Genomic DNA, 11,194 nt, shown 5'->3' on the forward strand with positions numbered 1-11,194 from the left:
AGAGAACAAAGAAAAGAAGCAAGGGAGAAAGAAGAGAAGGATTATAGCTATCTGTCTTTCTCTCCCTCAGACTCTCTCCCTCAGTCCCCCTCTAGGTATGGTTGTCTGTTTCTCCTCTCCACAACCTATAGACATTGTGGGAAGAAGAATCAAGACCAGGGCAGAGGATTGGGAGACCTTCCTCTTGCTAATAAATCAGAACACCATGCAGCATCTCACTCACTCATCCAGAAAAGAAGGGGTACCCCGAGAATTAGCCTGGGAACTAAACACAAAGATTCCTCCCATCCTTCCCCCTAACATCCCCCTGCTTCTTATCTAAGGGTCACTTCCTAGCCTGTCTGAACAAGATGGTTCTCTTTCCAGGCTTCAAACAAAAAACATGAAGGCTTTGAGACTATTTTGGATACCCTGGATGAAATCCCATATAAGAGTGAGTCATAACAAGCATCTACTATGCCAAAGCTAGGCACCTGGGAGCAAAGTGGATTGATGGTGGGAGAAAGAACCTGGGGGAGGATAGGTGTGTGTTCATAGGAAGTATAGAAGTGAAAGAATTGCAGGGAGGAGGCCAAGGAACAGGAACCTGAAGTTTGAGCCTCCCTGTCCATATCAAAGTTGCCTAAAAATTGACTGGTCAAGGGAGCTTTGGGGAAGAATGGTCTTAATAATCTGTGGTTATGGTAAAAGGGTAAAAGGTAGGGAGCATTATGCATAAGAGACTGAGAGATTGGAGGATAGGGCTTCTTTATCTGTGGTCATTATGAGCAGGATTGTGGCAGAAGAGAACTGCACATAGAAAGAGATGTGATGGGCACGCTAGAATAGTCCTGGGATTGAAGGGGAAATGTCAAAGGGGAATGTGTACTGTATATGTGCTTGAGGTCATTGTGAGGGAAGCAGAGACTCTTTCCCAAATCTGCTAACGGGCTCCCTTCGTCTTTTGTCTCCCTTAGATGATTCTACCATAACAAATTCAGTCAGTCTTTATGAACTCATCCCAAAACGTGAACATTTGAAAGGTCATTTCCAATACATGGGCTCCCTTACTTTTCCTGAATGTGCAGAAGGGGTTATCTGGACTGTGTTTAAGAAACGTATACAACTTCACAACACTCAGGTAACCATTTGGGGATCTTCAACCTTAAATGTCATCCCCAAAGGGGCTGTGGAGCTAAATGGGAGGTTCAGAGCTAGGTAGGAATGCAATCAATATGCTGATCAATTGATAACTTTGTGTGTCTCCTCTGTACCCAACCTTTTGCTACATGCTTGAGAGATACTCAGAAACATGGTACGGTCCCTGCCTTCAAAAAACTTTTAGTCTACTTAAGAAAATGAAACTGTAACATATGCTACAGTTACATAGCGTCAGAGAACACTCAAACAGAACATAGAATGATAGGATTTAGAGCTGGGAGAATCCTTTGCAAGAAGTGAGTCTGAGCCCCTGATTTTATAGACTGATAGGGTTTGGCATCTGCTGTAGTCAGACTGAGTGTCTGTCATCTGAGGGCTAGTCTAGATCAAAGAGGCTCCACATGTCAGACTGGCCACTGATCATTCCGGGGACTCTCTAATCAGTCTAACAGCCTCCAGCAAGTTTGCAACAAGAAAAGGAATGACATGGGGCAGCTAGATGACTCAGTGGATAGAAAGAGAGCCAGGACTCTCTATAGACAAGAGGACTTGGGTTCAACTGTGACCTCAGATACTTCCTAGCAACTGCCTCATCCTCACCTCTCTTCTGTCTTAGAAGTGATGTTTAGAGTCCTAGGACAATAGGTAAGAATTCAAAAAGAAAAGAAGTGACATGTCTCTCCACCTTGACTTTTCCCCAATGCCATTCTTCTTCCAACCATTCTCAAAGACTGAGTTATGTCCACACAGTCTCAATTAAGTCATTTCTGGGATCTTTTACAATCTCTATCATCTATAAAGACAATGGAAATTATTCATGTAACACACTGAAATGGAGAATGGTAGGATAGAGAAAGTTGCATTCTATCAGAGGGGGGCAATCTGAAGGAACAGGGAGAAGGTAAACATTCACCCCAGGTGGATCTTCACTTTTACTTTTATCTCTCCCACCCATTTGAGGTAGAGAAGGTTCAGGGCTCAGAGGGGTCACCAATAAATGGATATAAAGACTTCAGCCAAAAAAGATTAGGGATTTTTATTTTGAAGAGGGATCAATCAATGAGCATTTACTGAGCACCAACTCTGAGCCAGGCCCCTCTGCCATGCTGTGGACATACAAAGACAAAAAAAGAAATAGCCCCTTCCCTCAAGGACCTTGCATTGAACTGAGTGAAAGAGAATATACATACATATACATAATATATATGAGGCTCTATATACATATTTGCAAAACCAGTAACTAAATATGAGATACTAATATGAGAAATATTACTAATATTATATATTATATATATAGTAAATATACTAATAATACTAATAAAAAATACTAATATGAGAAATAATTAAATATGAGAAAGCCAGGCAATTGAAGTTGAGGAACTGTGATCAGGAAAGGCATCTCATAGAAGGTGATGCTTAAGCTGGGCTTCAAAGGAAGCTAAGGAACCTAAATGACTATTAGAATGATAGTCTGCTAAAACAAACCCAGGAATTACATGAACATAATTTTAAAAGACTTTTTACATAAATAAAGGGAGGTTTAAATAATTGGAGGATAGCCAATATAATTTGAATTACCATCCTACCTAAACTAATCTACTTATTTAATGTCATTCCAGTTCGATTATCAAAAAATTATTTTACTGAAGTAGAAAAATAATAACAAAATGTTTTTGGAAGAACAAAAGATGAAGAATATAAGAGGAAATAATAGAGAAAATGTAAAGGAAGGAGGTCTAGCAGTACTCAATTTTAAAATGTATAATAAAGCAGTAATTACAAAAACTATATGGCACAGGCTAAGAAATCAAAAGGTAGATCAGTGGAACAGAACAGACATACAACAAGCTAGAATAAAAACGTAACCTTGTATTTGACAAAAGTATAGATTCAAGTTTTTGGAATACGGACTCACTCTTTGGTAAAAGTTGCTGGAATAATTGGAAAGTAGTTTGAAAGAAACTAGGTATGGACTAATATTTTACACCAATCACTAAGATATGATCAAAATGAATATGTGACCTAAAAGAAAATAGCATAAGCAAATTAGAACAGGAAACATATTACCTATCAGATTTAGATGTGTCAAGGAAGATTACCCCCTCCCCCTCCTGAGGAGCTTGATCTCTCCAGCAAACATTCCTGAGATAACACAGTTGCACCAGGTTTGCGCCTGTGTACATTCTGTATGTCAATAAAAGTCAAGGCTTTGGGCTTGAGAGAGGAGAATCGAGGGAGAACTGAGAAGAGAATGAAGAAGGAGGAAGTTGGGAACAGAGCAGGCAGGTGAAAGGGAAAGAGGGAGAGATATGCAGGCTAGGGACCACGTGGTCAGGTTACTTATAGGAATGATTGTCTACCCTTCCTAATAAACTTTATAAAATATATATCTGGGTAGAAATATTATTGCAATTCTTATATAGGAACAGGAGAGAAATGTGTGAGTAAATAAGAGATGAAAAGCATTATAAGATGTAAAATAGATAGTTTTGAATACATTAAATCAAAAAGGTTTTGTATAAATAAAAGTAGCACAGTCAAAATAAAGAGAGCAGAAAGTTGATAGAATAGACAGTTTCTCAGACAAGAGGACTCATGTAAAATATCTAAAAAAACTTTGCCAAATTTATAGGAATAAGAACCATCTCTCAATTGATAAATGCTAAAAAATATAAAGGGATAGTTTTTGGATAAAGAAATCAAAGTTATATATGTTTATGAAAAATGCTCTAAATCATTATTGATTAGAGAAATGCAAATCAAAATAAATCTGAGAGGCTATCTCATACCTATCAGATCGGCAAAATGATGAATGTTGGAGGGGATATGGAAAAATGGAGACACTAATATATGGCTGATGGAACTCTGAATTGATTCAATCATTTTGGAGAGTAATTTGGAATTCTACCCAGAGAATTATAAATCTGTGTAGATACCCTTAAACCCAGCAATATCATTGTTGGGTCTATTTCTTAAGAAGATCAAGGGAAAAGGCAAATAATCTATATGTTCTAAAATATTTATAGCAATTCTATTTGTGGTGGCAAAAAACTAGAAATTGAGAGGATGCCCATCAACTGGAATATGCCTGAACAAATCATGCCTTATCAATGTGACAGGATACTGTGTTGTAAGAAATGGCAAGTGGCTTAATTTCTTTATATTTGGAAAGACCTACATGAAATAATAAAGAGTGAAATGAGTAGAGCCAAAAGCACATTATATATAAAGATTCAGAAACAATATTTGAAGAATAACTTATGAATGCCCCCCCCCGAAAGAACTGATAAAGCAAAATGTGAAAGACACAATTTATATATACATCGTTTTGTTGGGTGATGCCTTCAATGGTATGGGGAAATGGGGGAGGAGATGAGATATCTGGGAACAAATCCATAAGAATTTAATTAAAAAGTAAAAGGATGGTAAAGTCACTGGAATCCTTGGTCCTTTACAGATCTTGCAATTCTCCAAGAAGATATTCTATAATGAGAAGGGAGAGAAAGACATGCCCATCATAGACAACTTCCGGCCAATACAAAAGCAATGGAGTCGACCTGTCTTTCACTCCAGGGTGGGAGGACTTTTGCCCCATACCTGGCCCATGTTTCTGACTCTTGCGTTGACCTACCTCCTGGCTGTCTTCCTCTACTGAAAGGCCCTGGACTTGGGACCTCTGATCCCTCGACTTTTGACCTGCTGGACTCTGGATTTTCACAGATATACTATATAGCTGTATATATATTTTTAGATAAATTTTTCCTCAGCACCTCACTGCTGCCCTTGACTGCCACTATTCTGTTACAAGCATGACATGTCATCTTATTAACACACTCCATTGCCCAACTCAAAAGTGCCCTGGGGTTGCTACCTTTTTAGAGTGGATAGACCTCAGCTATGGTTTCCTGAGCCCCAGGCTGCTGTGCCTATTCCATTTCCCCTCCTTCTTCTCCCAAGCCCTATACTTTTGTGGCCTTCCTCCTACCTACCCTTTCAGTCTATTATTGCCCTGCCTCCACCCTGGGCTGCCTGGTCCAGCCTGCCCCATTCTCAGCTGGGTGACAAGTAATCTGACTGAAGTGTTGGCTGGTAACCATCTAGAATATCCCTTGCCAGGGTTGTCTCCATTTTATCAGTCCTTATGACAGCACAAAAAGCATCCCATCTTCTGTGTAGTTCAATTCTTTCTCCTGTAAAATGAAAGGATTACACTATGATCTCTGAGGTCAGTTCCAATGCTGACATTCTAAAGTCTTCAAAAAGAAATTGAACTCCACAGAAGAAAGGACTTAGCTAAGGTCACACAGATGGTTAGAGGTAAAGTCTGGATCACAACTCAGTTCTCCTGACTTCCAACAGCAGTGCAATTTTTTCCCCTCATACCATGCTGGGAGGAGAGGAGAGGGAAGAGGAGGAGGGGGCAAAGAGAGGGTAGGAACAATAGCTAACGCATGTTAACTAACAGCCATTTAAATTTTACAAAATGCCTCCTTTGAGAATCAGGACAAACCTGTAAGGTGGGTATCCTTATTGGCATCCTCATTTTCCAAATGAAGACATGGAGGCTTAGAGGTTGTGTGTAGTCCAGAGTTACTCAGTTAGTAAGTGTCTGAGGCTAACTTTGCAGGAAGACCATCCTAATCCCAAATCCAGCATTCTAACTACTAAGCTTCCTCTCAACAACATGGAGTTCTTCTGGATAATGGGGAACAGTCTCCAAAAAAGCCCCTGAAGAAGCACGTGAGCATTTTCCTCTTTCTCCAGAGCAGTTGTGTCTCTGTTCTTTCCTTCTACATCAGTGGGACTAAAGACCCAGGGGTAGAGGTGGGAGGCAAAGGATTGGCCCTGGCAGTGGACAGACATAGGATGTAAGTCAGCAGGCCAGAGAGACAGAGAAAGGGGAAGGGAAGGGAAGGGAAGGGAAGGGAAGGGAAGGGAAGGGAAGGGAAGGGAAGGGAAGGGAAGGGAAGGGAAGGGAAGGGAAGGGAAGGGAAGGGAAGGGAAGGGAAGGGAAGGGAAGGGAAGGGAAGGGAAGGGAAGGGAAGGGAAGGGAAGGGAAGGGAAGGGAAGGGAAGGGAAGGGAAGGGAAGGGAAGGGAAGGGAAGGGAAGGGAAGGGAAGGGAAGGGAAGGGAAGGGAAGGGAAGGGAAGGGAAGGGAAGGGAAGGGAAGGGAAGGGAAGGGAAGGGAAGGGAAGGGAAGGGAAGGGAAGGGAAGGGAAGGGAAGGGAAGGGAAGGGAAGGGAAGGGAAGGGAAGGGAAGGGAAGGGAAGGGAAGGGAAGGGAAGGGAAGGGAAGGGAAGGGAAGGGAAGGGAAGGGAAGGGAAGGGAAGGGAAGGGAAGGGAAGGGAAGGGAAGGGAAGGGAAGGGAAGGGAAGGGAAGGGAAGGGAAGGGAAGGGAAGGGAAGGGAAGGGAAGGGAAGGGAAGGGAAGGGAAGGGAAGGGAAGGGAAGGGAAGGGAAGGGAAGGGAAGGGAAGGGAAGGGAAGGGAAGGGAAGGGAAGGGAAGGGAAGGGAAGGGAAGGGAAGGGAAGGGAAGGGAAGGGAAGGGAAGGGAAGGGAAGGGAAGGGAAGGGAAGGGAAGGGAAGGGAAGGGAAGGGAAGGGAAGGGAAGGGAAGGGAAGGGAAGGGAAGGGAAGGGAAGGGAAGGGAAGGGAAGGGAAGGGAAGGGAAGGGAAGGGAAGGGAAGGGAAGGGAAGGGAAGGGAAGGGAAGGGAAGGGAAGGGAAGGGAAGGGAAGGGAAGGGAAGGGAAGGGAAGGGAAGGGAAGGGAAGGGAAGGGAAGGGAAGGGAAGGGAAGGGAAGGGAAGGGAAGGGAAGGGAAGGGAAGGGAAGGGAAGGGAAGGGAAGGGAAGGGAAGGGAAGGGAAGGGAAGGGAAGGGAAGGGAAGGGAAGGGAAGGGAAGGGAAGGGAAGGGAAGGGAAGGGAAGGGAAGGGAAGGGAAGGGAAGGGAAGGGAAGGGAAGGGAAGGGAAGGGAAGGGAAGGGAAGGGAAGGGAAGGGAAGGGAAGGGAAGGGAAGGGAAGGGAAGGGAAGGGAAGGGAAGGGAAGGGAAGGGAAGGGAAGGGAAGGGAAGGGAAGGGAAGGGAAGGGAAGGGAAGGGAAGGGAAGGGAAGGGAAGGGAAGGGAAGGGAAGGGAAGGGAAGGGAAGGGAAGGGAAGGGAAGGGAAGGGAAGGGAAGGGAAGGGAAGGGAAGGGAAGGGAAGGGAAGGGAAGGGAAGGGAAGGGAAGGGAAGGGAAGGGAAGGGAAGGGAAGGGAAGGGAAGGGAAGGGAAGGGAAGGGAAGGGAAGGGAAGGGAAGGGAAGGGAAGGGAAGGGAAGGGAAGGGAAGGGAAGGGAAGGGAAGGGAAGGGAAGGGAAGGGAAGGGAAGGGAAGGGAAGGGAAGGGAAGGGAAGGGAAGGGAAGGGAAGGGAAGGGAAGGGAAGGGAAGGGAAGGGAAGGGAAGGGAAGGGAAGGGAAGGGAAGGGAAGGGAAGGGAAGGGAAGGGAAGGGAAGGGAAGGGAAGGGAAGGGAAGGGAAGGGAAGGGAAGGGAAGGGAAGGGAAGGGAAGGGAAGGGAAGGGAAGGGAAGGGAAGGGAAGGGAAGGGAAGGGAAGGGAAGGGAAGGGAAGGGAAGGGAAGGGAAGGGAAGGGAAGGGAAGGGAAGGGAAGGGAAGGGAAGGGAAGGGAAGGGAAGAAGAAGATGGAAAATAAAAGAGGCAGAACTGCCCTTCCCAAACTTGCCTGGATCTCCTCAGGCCACAGGTCCACCCTCCTCTCTTCAATTCTGCCCTTCCTGCTCCAGCTTTCTGGCCCCTTCTCTACCTGAGTCACCCCTAGAAGAGACCCTCAGAGAGCATGGGAAGGGGAGGGCTCTCTTTGGGAGCCAAGATCACAGGAGACCATCTGCTCTGGGCTTTCAAACAGCTTTGTGTGGGGAGCAAGAGAGGTGAGAGGTGAGGAGGGGGATGATCATACCACAGCTGAAATTCTTACTTCTGAGGACTTAAAGTTGAAGAAAGAACTTGGCCATGAGAAATGGGCCCTGGGTGAGAGGAACAGGCAGGACAGCACTGGAAGTATCAGGGCTGGAGACAGTCATTTAAGAAACAGTTGTAAGAACCCAGTAGAATTGCTTGTTGGCTCTGGAAGGGGGGAGGAAAGGGGGAGGGAAAGAAAATGAATCCTGTAAACATGGAAAAATATTTAAAATTAAAAATTAATTTGATTTAAAAAACAGTTGTAAGATTTTTGGACTTTTAGCCAAGGGAAGAAAAGACAGAGGGAGAGAGGAAAATATGTCTTCGAATAGCCGAAGGGTTGTTTCAGGCACATGGAGGGAATTGATCTGTTTGATTCTAAAGGGCAATGGGGATGAGGTGAGGTTGGAGGAGACAAGCACAAGGAGGCAAAATTTAGTTTAACCTAAAGAAATTTCTTTTTTATACTTGTTTTTTTATTTTTAATTTTAATAACAAGTTTCCATGTGAGTTTTCCAAAATTATATGATCCATATTGTGTTCCTTTCTTCTTCCCTCCCCCATCCTGGAACTGACAAATAACTCATTCTGGGTTATACATGCATTATAACTCAAAACATATTTCCATATGATTCATTTCTGTAATCATATAATCATATAGAACCAAAACCCCAAAACATATACCCAAATAAATAAGTGATGTCATATTCTTCCATCTGCATTTATACTCCAACAGTTCTTTCTCTGGAGAAAGATATCATTCTTTCTCATAAGTCCTCAGAGTTGTCCTAGATCATTGTATTGTTAATAGAAATGTCTATCATATTTGATCATTTCATATTATTATAGTTACTGTGTATAATTATCAGATTCTACTTATTTCACTCTGCATCAATTCAGGTAGAATGGAAATCATTCTGTTCATCATTCCCTATATACAATAGTATTCCATCACCATCATATACCACAATTTGTTCAGCCATTCCCCAACTGAGGGACATCCCTTTAGTTTCCAATTATTTTCCACCACAAAAAGAGTTGCTATAAATATTTTTTGTGCATTTTTTTATTTCTTTGGGATACAGACCAGTAAAGACACTACTGGATGAAAAGATATGCATTCTTTTATAGCCCTTTGGGCATAATTCCAAATTGACCTCTAGTATGGTTGGATCAATTCACAACTCCACCAGCAATGTATTAGTGTCCCAATTTTGCCACATTCCCTCCAACATTTATCATTTTCCTTTGTCATATTGGTTAATCTGATAGGCGTGAGGTGGTACCTCAGAGTTGTTTTAATTTGCATTTATTTAATCAAGAGTGGTTTAGAACATTTTATATGATTATTGATAGCTTTGATTTCTTCATCTAAAAACTGCCTATTTATATCCTTTGATCATTTATCTATTGGGGAGTGATTTGGATTCTTATAAATTTGACTTAGTTCTTTATATATTTTAGAAATGAGACCAGTATCAGAGAAATCTGTTATGAAATTTTTTTCCCAGTTTATTGTTTCCTTTCTAATCTTGCTTGCATTTAACCTAAAGAAATTCCTAATAATTCTTGTACAGTTAACATTTCTATATTACATACTATGTGCCAGGCACTGGGATAAGCATCTCAAAATTATTGTCACATTTGATGCTCTTGATAACAAAGTAGATGCTATTATTGTCCCTGTTTTACCAGATGAAACTCTGTCAAACAGGGTTTTAGTGACTTGCGCAGGGCCACACAACTAGTTAGTACCTGAGGCAAAATTTTATTAAAGTCTTTCTGACACCAGACCTGGCACTCTAAGGGTTTTGAAAGATTTTAATATATGGAGTCTAGATTTGAATTCCAGGCCTGCCTTTTATTATTTGTATAATTTTGGTCAAGCATCCTACCTCCCACTCAATATTCAAGAGCCAGATGTTGGGGGTTAGGAAAGGCCTTTTTTTAGCCTGTTTTTTCTTTTTCTTAGCCTGCTTTTTTTTAAAATTTAGAATATTTTTCCATGGTTACATGATTCATGATCCCCCCATCCCACCCCCACCCCCTTGTTTATATAAAACCTTTTAAATTTGATATAATCAAAGTTATTCATTTTACATTTTGCAATGTTCTCTATCTCTTACTTGGTCTTAAATGCCTTCTATTCCCATAGATCTGACAGGTAATATGAATCTATGTTCACCTAATTTATTTATGATTTCACTCTTAATATTTAAGTCTTTTATCCATTTTGAATTTTCTTAATATTTAAGTCGTTTATCCATTTTGAATTTATCTTGGTATGGGGTGTAAGATGTTGATCTAAACCTAATTTTGCCCATACTGTTTTCCAATTTTCCCAGCAGGTTTTGTCAAACAATGAGTTCTTGTCCCAAAAGCTGGGGTTTGGGGGGTTTATTGAATACTAGCTTATTGAGGTCATTTACTCCTAGTCTGTTCCATTGATCCTCCCTTCTGTCTCTTAGCCAGTACCATATTATTTTGATGACCACTACTTTATAGTACAGTTTAAGATCTGGTACTGCTAGGCCCCCCTCCTTCACATTTTTTTTCATTATTTCCCTTGATATTCTTGATCTTTTGTTCTTCCAGATGAACTTTGTTATAATTTTTTCCAATTCTATAAAAAAAGTTTTTTGGTAGTTTGATAGGTTTGGTGCTGTTGCTGAATAAGTAGATTAATTTGGGTAGAATGCTTTTCCAATTATTTAGATCTAGTTTTAATTATGGAAAAAGTGTTTTGTAGTTGTGTTCATATAATTCCTGTGTTTGTCTTGGCAGATAGATTCCAAAATATCTTATATTGTCTACAGCAATTTTAAATGGAGTTTCTCTTTCTAACTCCTGCTGCTGAGTTTTGTTGGAAATATATAGAAATGCTGATGATTTATGTGGGTTTATTATTTATCCTGCAACCTTACTAAAGTTGTTAATTATTTCTACTAGCCTTTTAGTTGATTTTCTAGGGATCTTTAAGTATATCATATCATCTCCAAAGACAGATAGTTTAGTCTCCTCATTGCCTAATTTAATCCCTTCAATTTCCTTTCCTTCCCTAATTGCTACTACTAGCATTTCTAGTACAATATTGAACAAAA

At 41.6% G+C, this 11,194-nt stretch overlaps 1 long non-coding RNA gene across 1 annotated transcript; it reads left to right on the forward strand.

Moving 5' to 3' along the window:
• The first annotated feature begins 109 nt into the window (after positions 1 to 109).
• LOC130457204 (uncharacterized) lies at positions 110 to 4,908 on the forward strand. Its single transcript, XR_008916319.1, has 3 exons — positions 110 to 433; positions 957 to 1,120; positions 4,598 to 4,908. It is a non-coding gene; the product is annotated as an uncharacterized LOC130457204 (long non-coding RNA).
• Positions 4,909 to 11,194: the final 6,286 nt, after the last annotated feature.

This window comes from Monodelphis domestica, chromosome 2 (assembly GCF_027887165.1).
Source record: "Monodelphis domestica isolate mMonDom1 chromosome 2, mMonDom1.pri, whole genome shotgun sequence".
Taxonomy (NCBI): Eukaryota; Metazoa; Chordata; class Mammalia; order Didelphimorphia; family Didelphidae; genus Monodelphis; species Monodelphis domestica.